This window comes from Corvus hawaiiensis, chromosome 17, assembly GCF_020740725.1.
Source record: "Corvus hawaiiensis isolate bCorHaw1 chromosome 17, bCorHaw1.pri.cur, whole genome shotgun sequence".
NCBI lineage: Eukaryota > Metazoa > Chordata > Aves > Passeriformes > Corvidae > Corvus > Corvus hawaiiensis.
The window spans coordinates 11,484,699-11,495,165 of record NC_063229.1 but is presented as its reverse complement, the minus strand read 5'-3'; positions in this window follow the sequence as shown (position 1 = coordinate 11,495,165).

Sequence of the window (10,467 nt, the reverse complement as noted above, 5' to 3'; positions counted from 1 at the left end):
CCTTGCTGTTGTACAGCAGCAGAAGACTTGACCCTGAGATCTAGACAAGGAAATACTGATGCAAGAACCAGAGGGAAATGAATGACTCTTCTTGAGGCACTTCAATAGCTTCTCCTCTGTTCTCAGAGTAGGAATTACAAGGACTCATAAACACAGAAAGTAACCTGGTTAATTCTAGCTCAAATTCGAAAAACAAGAGGGTCAAAATCAGAAATTGGTAGTTATTGTGGTCATTCTGTTTTGCCCAGTGCCTGGTCCCCAGCTTTTTTATTGATAATGCTTTTCCTTCAGAAAAAAAGCCCAGCCAAGTTACTCTGCTGGCTCACTGTACTTTGAAGAAGTGCCTTTGGCCTCATGAGAATGCATGAAAATTTTGATGTTTAGCAGAAAATAAAAATATTTGCACTCAGTTCATTTATAGAGCTGCACATAAAATCCTCCCCCTCAGGGCATTTCCGAGGAAAAGACTGGAAATAAAAATATAAATTCTAAACAGTAGTAAAATGTTTATCGCTTTGGGGGTTATGAGTGTTCAGCTTTTATTACTACGAAAATCAATTTACTGAACTTGAGTTTACTGCAAAATCACAAAAGTGAAAAGCTGAATTCATTTGGTGTCCAGGGCTTTGCTGCTTCTCCCTTCCAGTGTCCAGGGAGAGATGTGTCCTGCACATCCCTGTTCTCTTCCTCCTCCCCCCCACAGCTCCTCTCCTGACACCAACAAGGCTTCCCTCCCTGCCTGGCTGCCCACCTGAGTCCCTCTCACTGCGCCTCTCCAAGGAGACCAAGAGCCCAGTCTGAAAAAAAAGACCTTGAAATAAAAAGGGAAATGGCCAATTTCCTCTTTCAGGGGTTTTGGTTGTCTCAGGAGCCCCTCACACGCTGCAGTTTGGGATGGGGGTGCAGGATATGGCTGAGGAAAGGGGAGGCTGAAAGCAGCCTGAGTGTGAAAACATTCACGTGGACGTCATGTGTGGATTATCTGCTGGAAAGTGCAAATCTGCATGTTCAAAATAATATTGTGATATTGTGCTAGTCATTCCAATGGTCAAAATAATAAAATAAGACGAAGAAAGAAAGGAAAAGTAGATGCTTACATGGCACTCCGGGGTGACACTTCACTGGGTATGACTCAGTGCAACCCAATGCTCCCATGTAGCCACTCCTTTATTTTCATTTCCGGAACTTTTAAGGCAAAAATCAATGTATGTTTTAACAGATTTAGTGGGAAGCAGTGGAATGAGTTTGGACAAAAATCTTCAGGCTGGCTGCCCCTCAGCAGTGGCCCAGAAGGGACTCGTGGTAAAACTTTGCAAATCCTTCACAGGCTGACACATTCCCCTCCCGGAGTTCCAGCTCTCAGTCAATCCACGTATTTAATATAAAGAGAATTTCAGCCCTGCTGATAATTTCTGGGGAAAAAATGTAGCAGAAAACTATTGTTTTCTCCAAATATTGAAGGAGGGTTGGGTCAACTCTACAAATAGTCAAAGCAAATGTTTTGGGGAGCTGTGAGGAGGATGAAAGCTGCCGAACCAAGCAAGTCAGCAAATAGCTGGGGATAGCAGCAAATTCCGGGAAGGAGAGGAGCAGGAGGGTGTGTTTGGGGTGGGAGGGTGAAACTCCCACCTGATATTAATAGTTTTGGCCCACTCTCCATGCTGAAATGTGAAAGACAGGGAAACGAGGTGTGCAGGAGAGAAGGGCTGCCAAGGTGCCCTCTCAGTACCCTGAACGTGACCCACTCCAGATGCAGATGGGGCTCCTGCCCTTTCCCTCACACCTCGACACTTCCCCAGCAGTCCCACCCCAGCTGAATTTTCCAGCTCTTGCACCTAAGCAGGCTCACAAGATTTATCTCTCTATCTTGCAAAAGATGGAAAGTGCTTTACAATTGTTCCAGGGGTCATCTGATAACCCTGTCAGGCTTAATTGTGCCGTAATCAAATCCCCCCCACCCTGGCACAGGGCGGGATGAATCAACTGAGAGCAAACACCACTGACAGACCCCACCAACATGAAAGGCATGAGCTCACAAATAATTCATTAAAAGTGCGTGTGCTGGAGAGGATTAATTTTCATTTCCTTAAAAAAGCCAAAAAAGGGTGTCTGGGTTTGGAAGACAGCAAATGAGATGGGGAAAGGCATTAAACTACACCCCGAGGCACACAGACGTGCTCCTCTTGGCTCTGCAGTGCTCAGAACACAGATATGCCAGATCCTGCACAAACAACCCCTCTGCTGGCAGCTGATGAAAGAAGGGGAACACCTTTCCATGCTGCTACCAGCGCCCCGGCCCAGCACAGTGTGAGCAGTGTCCCGATTTCCAGACTCCTTTGACAATTAACACCCGGCTGTTTATTGATCAGCAAAGACTTCACAGTAAATATCCCTATTCACCCAGCTTTCCAGGCCAACAAGGACTCCACAATAAATCTCCCTATTAATCAACCTTTCAAGCTACTGATTGCCAAACAGAAAATTGTAGTTTATATGTAGATTATCTAACAGGCTTCCCCAAAGCCACCAACCCCTTGCTGTTCCCTCAAGCCATGATAAGAACCATGGTGACACCGAGCTGACACTGTCTTTTCCCATACAACTGTTGCAGAAGTTCCATCAGAGCGACCTCATTTCCTACAGGATCAGGAGGAGCAGCTCCCATTAAATATGGGAAGTGACTGCCACCTCCAGCCCTCTGCCTGCTACTGGAGCCAGCAGCTCCCAGCCCTCCTCGGGTGACTCGGGAAACCTGGAAACTTGTTTTACTGCCTGCTTGTGCTGGAGATATAAACAGTGGGGCTGGAGAGCAGAAACACAAGATGGCAATTAGCCCAGAGCTATTAGCTGTGCCTGAATATCATATACTCCAAGCTTCCTTGATCCACTGGAATTTATATGACTGTTAATGGGCACTGTAAATTGCTGTCAGCATGGATAACTCAATCCTCGCTTTTTTGGAGAGGTGAAGCAATGGGGGGAGTGGAGGGGAAGAGGGGAAGGTGGCCTGAGATGGACATGAGGAGCTGTACAACAGCTGTAAGGCACTGCTGTCTACTGGCATGTAACAGATAATAAAAATATGCTTTAATTTAGAATGTAAGGATATGGTGTCAAAATAAAATGTCTCAAGGACAAGTAGGGAACATAAAAAAGTCACAGCCCATGCTGTGAGCATCAGCTGCACATCATAAAGATACATTAATGGTATATTTCTTTAAAAGAAATTTTCATACTTGGAAGTTTTATGAGAAATAAGATTTTAAAATATCAAAAGTGGAAATTTTATGATTGGAAGGGAAAAATGGTCAGATGAAGGTGATGGGAACAGGAAGAGCCCAGAAAGAAAACACTGGTACCTTTGGTGGTGCTGCAGTGAGCCAGGGCAGTGACCCTGCCGTGCTGAGCCTGGTGTGCCAACCGTTCCCTCCACCCATTCTGCAACCATGGAACCAGTGGGATTTTTTATTAAATGGGAGTGCAGCCGGGCCCCAGAAATCAGAGATGCAGGCACAAAGTAACATTGGATTGTAAAACAATGGGCAAGCAAAGCTGCTTAAACCAGGTCCACTTGTGTGCCAGTGGTCAAAAATAAAATCCATGAAAGAAATGAGGTTTTGATGTAAAATTCAAATGTTAGAGATAAAATCAATTAATCTGAGTATGGATTATTCTGGTTTTATTCTGAGCTCAGAGAAATGTCATAGAAAAGCTCACAGCATTGGAGCATCTTTGCTTCCTGGGTTCATCTGGGCTCTGGAACAAAAAAGAATCCCACAAGTTCATTTTTATCAGGGGAAAAAAGAATTTTTAACCCAATGACTAAAATATCCATTCCTATTGTTCCACCTCTCTGTCAGCCACTGGGAAGAATAACCTGGCATTTCCTTCCCCTGTCCTGCAGCTAAATCTGCAGGTTTCAAGGAAAGCTCACAAAAATGGGGAATTTCTAAAATTTGATCCCTTGTGCAACCATCAGTGAAAGCAGCTGTTACTGGGCACTGCTTGTAGGAATGGTTCTAATACATATTTCATCGACATCCAGGGATCCTGAACAGAATCAGGGTACTGGGCTGCTCCTGAGCTGGCTTGCAATCATTTGCTGCTTTACTGTGTGTCTTTGGAGAGCTAAACTGAAAGAGGGCAGGTTTAGATCGGATATTAGGAAGAATTTATTCCCTGTGAGGGTGGTGAGGCCCTGGCACAGGGTGCTCAGAGAAGCTGTGGCTGCCCCTGGATCCCTGGAAGTGTTCAGGGACAGGTTGGATGGGGCTTGAAGCCACCTGGGCTAGTGGAAGGTGTCCCTGCCCATGGCAAGGGGTGGAATGAGATGATATTTAAGTCCCTTTGAACACAAACCATTATAGGATTCTATGATATTTTTCTGCAGCTCTTCTGATTCCTTAAAGAGGAAGAGATTTCTATTGCATCAGCAAACCCTCACAGCCCATGAGAAGAAATCCCTCCCTCCTGGCATTTAAAACCTGTGCTCAACCTAGCTGTGTGAAAACTGCAACTGTGAGCATTGGTCTTGTAAACCAATGAAACATCCTTAAAATAAACCAAGCCCTGTTCTCTTGGACTCCTGATGCCACAACAGCATACCTGAGGACCAGGAGGATCTTCCAGGAGCACAAGGTGGCATCTCCCTTCCCCATGGTCCATAAAATGTGCCTACCATTCATTGCTGGGCTGCTCAGAGCCTTGTGTGGTCCATTATATTTTATGCCGGTTTCCGAAACATTCACAGTTAAATAAACTATGATAACACTTCATAAACATTTTTTTAACATGCGGAATGTTTGACATGAATTTCAGCTATTTTAAAACTAATAAACAATTGTCAATCGGATGTTGGAGACTAAGCAGAAGCCACAACTGTTCTTATGGAACATCAAAGGCATAATAAATATCTTTTTTTTTTTTTTTTTAAGCCAGGCTTTTGTGCTTTTGCCTATGAACCTCTGTCAGGAGCGTGGAGGGATGAGGGCTGGGGTTTTGTATTATTGACTGCTGTACTTTGGGTTTCCAGCCAGAAATAGGAAAGGTTACACTTCATGGGATCAGCCTGCATTTTAGGAATCTCCTGATGTTTGGAAAACAGGCTGAGCAGACGCCAGGCTCTTGCTATGCCTGCTGCAGGTACACTTTCTTCTCACAGGTGAAAGGCACCTGTGGAGCCACACTGGTTCTGCCACTCCTCTAGCATCACTCCTGGGGTGAGCATGACCAGTGGCACAGTGATGGCCACAAAACTCGCTCCCCAAAGGGCATCTCTGGAGGATTTTGCACTCCTGCAACACCCACACCAGGACCCTCAGCACTTGGGACAGTGCCACCAGGCAGAGATGGCAGCACAGAATCAGGGCCCTGCAGCCACCCCGAGCACTTGCAGCTCCTCCCTGGAGCAGGACCAGCCCTTTGATCATGCCCTGATGGGTGGGAAGAGGAGACAGCTCAGAAAAATATTTGTCAAAAGAAACACAATGTCGGTGGAGTATTTTTTTTCTGAGGAGTGCTCTGGGTTGGAAAAAAAAAAAAAAAAAAAAGAAGAAAAAGCTGATTTCAAATAACAGCTCATTTAGCAAGAGATAGTCTGTCTCCTTTAATCTATTGTTCACAACATCCCAACTGGCTAAAGGTTTCCCGCCCGACAACAAGAGCTTGTGAGCTTTGGAGAGGAAACTACCACAGCCTAGTATTTATCTCTGGGCACATCCATCAGGAAGGAGGCACCCCCGGCAGCAGAGCTATCAGGCCCATGCTCATCTCTCCTGTGCCATGAAGGATGTGCAGTTTCAGAGAGATGAAAGTTGTTCCCCTGTTTGGGATGACGGATGGTGGCCAGCGTGGGGGAGGACTGCTGGGGTAATTGTGCTGCTTTACAAAAACTGGAGAGTTTTGGAACCCAATCTGAGGGAAAGTTGTACAGTTGTACAGTTGTACAGGACCAGATGCACTGAAACCTCTGGTTTCTGCTATGACACAAGACAGAAGCACTGGATAAGTCCTTCAAAGCCATCTGTGAGGCTCACAGGGATTTGGGATGCTCTTGCCAAGCTGCTGCAGAGCCAACAATCCCCAGTACAGGGCTGTCCTTGTGCCTGAACAGCTCTGCCTCCCTGGAGCCCCTCTGCCCTCACAAATCCTCCACTCAGTAAAACCCCAGAGGTCCATAAGATGAGAAAACAGGAAGGCATGAAGCTGCCAAGCAGCTCTGCCACCCTTCCCCAGCGCTTTCTGTGGGCTCCCAGGTGTGATGCCCAGGAAAACCACGCAGGGACTTGCTGCAGCTTCCACTGGCTGCATGCTGCTCCGCTCCACTTGGCAAAACCCTCTTGAAATTCACAGCCCGTGCCATTGTGAGCAGATACCTCGTGCTGCTGCTCAGGCTTTAGTTTAGTCCCTTCTGCTCTGGGATGTCACTTCTTGTCACATGCCTGTGACTCTCACAGCTGTGTTGCTGCTGTCCCCCTGCATCAGAGCCACAGGAAGGCTTTTGCTGGCCCATTTTCACCCCTCCTGTCCCGGCTGGCTGGGACGGGGCCGGCACCCAGTTTTTCCCACCGGCAGGAAAAGGCTGGTGAGCCCCACTGGAGCCAGTCTGGCTGCTCTCGGCCGAGCTGGGCGCTGGGGCAGATAAGTAAACACTTGCAGCTCTGACATAAATTACTTTAGTCCTTGACAGCAGGACACTGACCAGGGTCGCCTGATAAGGGAGGGAAAGCCTTGCATGTCTCTCAGTCCCACTCAGATATTTCACAATAAATGTCACTGGGAAAGAATAGACACTTCTGTACCCATTAGGCAGCTGCATGTTCCTGTCACCTTGAGAAGAAGGGACGCATTGTCAGAGCTGTCGGAGCAGGCAGGAACCAGCTGTTAATCTGCTCTGACATCCTTTTTCACAGAGCAAGTGTGAACGGGGCGTTGCAAAAACCCAATGGAAAGGTGATTAAAAATAGGCCCTCCATGAACATCTACCGGGTCTGTCACTGTGCTGCTGTGGGGGAGCCACAGGGCCAGGATGGAGGCACCAACTCCTGCTTTCAGCTCCATCACACTCCACAGTCCTCTTTCTGCTCGTGCCTCTGTGTCCCCTCAACAGGAGTCACACTGTCCAAGGACAGGCCATCTCCCTCCCCTTCTGAGGGTGGGCTGAGTGTTTCAGACACTGATTGCTCAAACCCAGGTGACGCTGTTGCAAAGTTGACAATCAGAAGATGAGCTGGATGGACCAACACTGCTTCATCTGGGTGGGTCCTGGCAGATGTAACAGTGATACCCAAGGATGCCACCAGCTCCACCAGGACACCCTGCTCCTCTGCCAGACATCAGCCATGGGAACCTGCCTGTGCCTGCAGCATCAGTGTGGAGCTCTCTCCTCTGCTCTGGCTGAGGGGGTCCTGCTCTTACAGACCCTCATTACAGAGACTGCTCACACTGATGCCAGAGATGTGGTACAGAGATGCTGGGAACATGGATCCAGGAGTCAAATGTACATGATGGATGGCTCTGAAGTTCCTAGTAACTCCACCTGGGAATCTCTGGGGCTTCATTGCAGGCAGGCAAGAGACACAAAGTCTGGGCAAGGAGCAGCATGTCTGTTCTTCCACAGGTGCTCTGGAGAAAGTGGGATGTGGGACTGGGGTTGTATTACATGCTCATCTAAGAGTCTGGCTTCAAATGGTTTCCCAAGTCAAAGATCCCTGACTCCACACCATGTCTTTTTCTTAGTGAGGTTATTGATCAAGGAACAGGTTTCTGTAGTGGAAATGGGTTTGGGGTTTGTCCCAGTGGGAGACATCTCTGCAGGGCTCTTCCTGGGCTTGTTGCTAACAGAGAGACTTTGCTGGCCCAGCTTTCACTCCGTGTAGGTCACCTGCACACACTCTGCCAGATCCTTCATCCATTCTTGGATCACCATGTCCTGCAGGTCTTCAGGGCTTTGCTATGAAGTTTTTTAGATACAAATCCCTTTCAGTACTTCAGATATTAGGAAATCTTGTGTGGAAGACATCTGCTTAGTGTCTAAAGCATTTAAGATACTCATCAAAGGGATATTTCCCATGATACCTCATGTGTGACCATTGGAGGAGGATGCTGGTCAGCCTAACTGCAGGCTGCCACATCTCACCAGGGTCCCACCATGGCACAGGCTGTGGCCCTCAAGCCCCACACCTCCATGGGGACCTGGCCTTGGCTCCTGTCCGGGTACGAACAGTCTGGCCAACGCTGAGAGATGAAAGCTCCCTCGCAATCCCATGTTCAATATTTGATTGTGCTCTACTGCTTAGCCTTTTAATGTGGTTCTGCTTATTTTTACAGGTTTCCCAATCTGCCCCCTCCCCAGATTGTTTATATATTTGGAAAGCCTTCTGTTTAGTGCCTGTAATACCCCTGACGTTCTTTCTCTGCAGTGGTCTTCCCTTACCCGCTCCTCTGCTGAGACTTAACTGGGATTTGTTTCAATACTAATCTCTTAAATTGTTTATTAAACCACCTCCTGATTTATCTGTGACAGATTTTTCTTGAAGTTATAAAATTTCAATCAAAATTCCTCCAGGCATTTCGCATTCCCCTCTTACGATCACTAAATCCTATTTGTTCTCGGCGTGACCCCCCTTGGCTCCCAGCCCAGGCTGGGGAAGTGGCTCCAGTTGCCCCCCTGCCCCAGCAACCTCCAGACAAGAAGACTTCTTCAGTTGCTCTGCTGAAACCATGTCTTCCCTTTCCACCTCCAGCCGCTAGCAAAGCTTCCCTGCTTGCAAGAGGGAGTTTTCCTCATTGTTCCATCCCCTGGCACCTAGTTCCAAGCCTGTAACATGCTAAATAATTCCTCTTCCACCTTGGTGTTTACATTCTTCAGATACTTTCCGCTGCTTTTCATGTCCCGACTCATTTGGCCCTTTGCTGGGGGGTACCGGGCTCCTTTCATCTCTGCCCATGGAGCAGCTCCCAGCCCTGGCTCCCTCCAGCCCACCCAGATCAGCAGCACCAGCACTGCCCAGACTGCTTTCTCCCCCAAAAAAGACTTATCTGCCCACCCCAGTCTTTCTAGGATGAGGTTGGCCCAAAGGATGAGCTCGTTCCCTGTGCCTGGATCCCTGTTATCCATCAATGTTCCTGGCTGTCTCACTTCTCTTGGCATAAGTCAGGTCTAGATTGGATCAGGCAGTGTTTTGTATGCATTTCTCACTCCACAGGGAATACCGCTGATCAAAATCCTTGTTTAAGAGGCAGTCCATGGATGCACATGGCAAAGCTTCATCCTCCCAGGCTCTACTGCTCTGTTCTATTTCCTACACCAACACTGCAGCTTTTCCTGCTGCCCAGGGCAGCTTTCAGACAGAGATGAGGACAGAAAATATTTCATCTATCTGGAAAAAAAAAGTTTGGTGGTCAGCCCCTTCAACAGTTTTTGGGATTTATTTAAAAGGAAGGAAACCCTTTAATGGTCTGAATACCAAATAATATCACATTAGGGATTCAGATCCTTCCAACGGCTTTATCCTTGATGCAATTTAATTATATACTTACTAGAGCAAAGGAATGACAAGTCAATAATTGGAATAACACATCTATGCAGAGAAGGAAGTCTTTAGTTTAATAGACACTTTTCCCCCCAAACACAGTTACTGGCCAAAGTTAGCCAAACTAAACAGTCCACCTACTATACACAGGGCACTTCAAAGAGAAAATTAAAAGAGACAAAACCGATATGAGAGGATGAGGAATTGCAGAGGGTCCTTATCAGGATCCCTTTCAGTAGATGTTCCCATGTTTTAGTGGGAAAAAAAAAAGCAACAACAACAAAAAAGACCCGGGAACGTGAGCCTCTGTGGCTGATAGAGGATTTTCCTCTGGCTAGACGCAGAGTCTTTAAAAAAGCTGCGGCAGAGTGTGGGATCATTAAACACCTTCGGATTCCTTCCCCACTGCCAATCACGGCATCAGCAACCGCCCTCTCCGTGGCGTCTGCTGATCCCACTTTGAAAACCTCCCCATTTATCACTGCTGGGAGAGATCCTGCTGAGACCGCTGGAGCCTGCTGCTTGTCAACAGGGCACCTTATCTTCTCCAAACATTTACTTAACCCTTTGTCTGGCAGGCCGGGAACAATGGGAGCCCGGCCGCGGCCCCGAGCTGGGGATCCCAATTGCAGCGCTGCCTCCGACAGGCGCTGCCGGTCCTGCCTGGTCACAGGCACTGGGACGGGCTGAGCAAAAGGAGGATGTCGGAGACCACCAGCCTCCACCTCCATGGAAAAGGTTACTTGCATCCTGGTAGAGCAGAGAATTGTTTTTGAAGTGTTTTCTACCAGGGACAGAGAGAAGGAGATTTTCTCGCTCTAAGCAGGTGATGAAATACATCATCAGAAATTCAAATAGTCCCCCAAAATCAGCTGCATCAGCCCAGAGTTGGTGCAACTCTACTTGAAGGAATGACACCACCTTCAGAAGATGT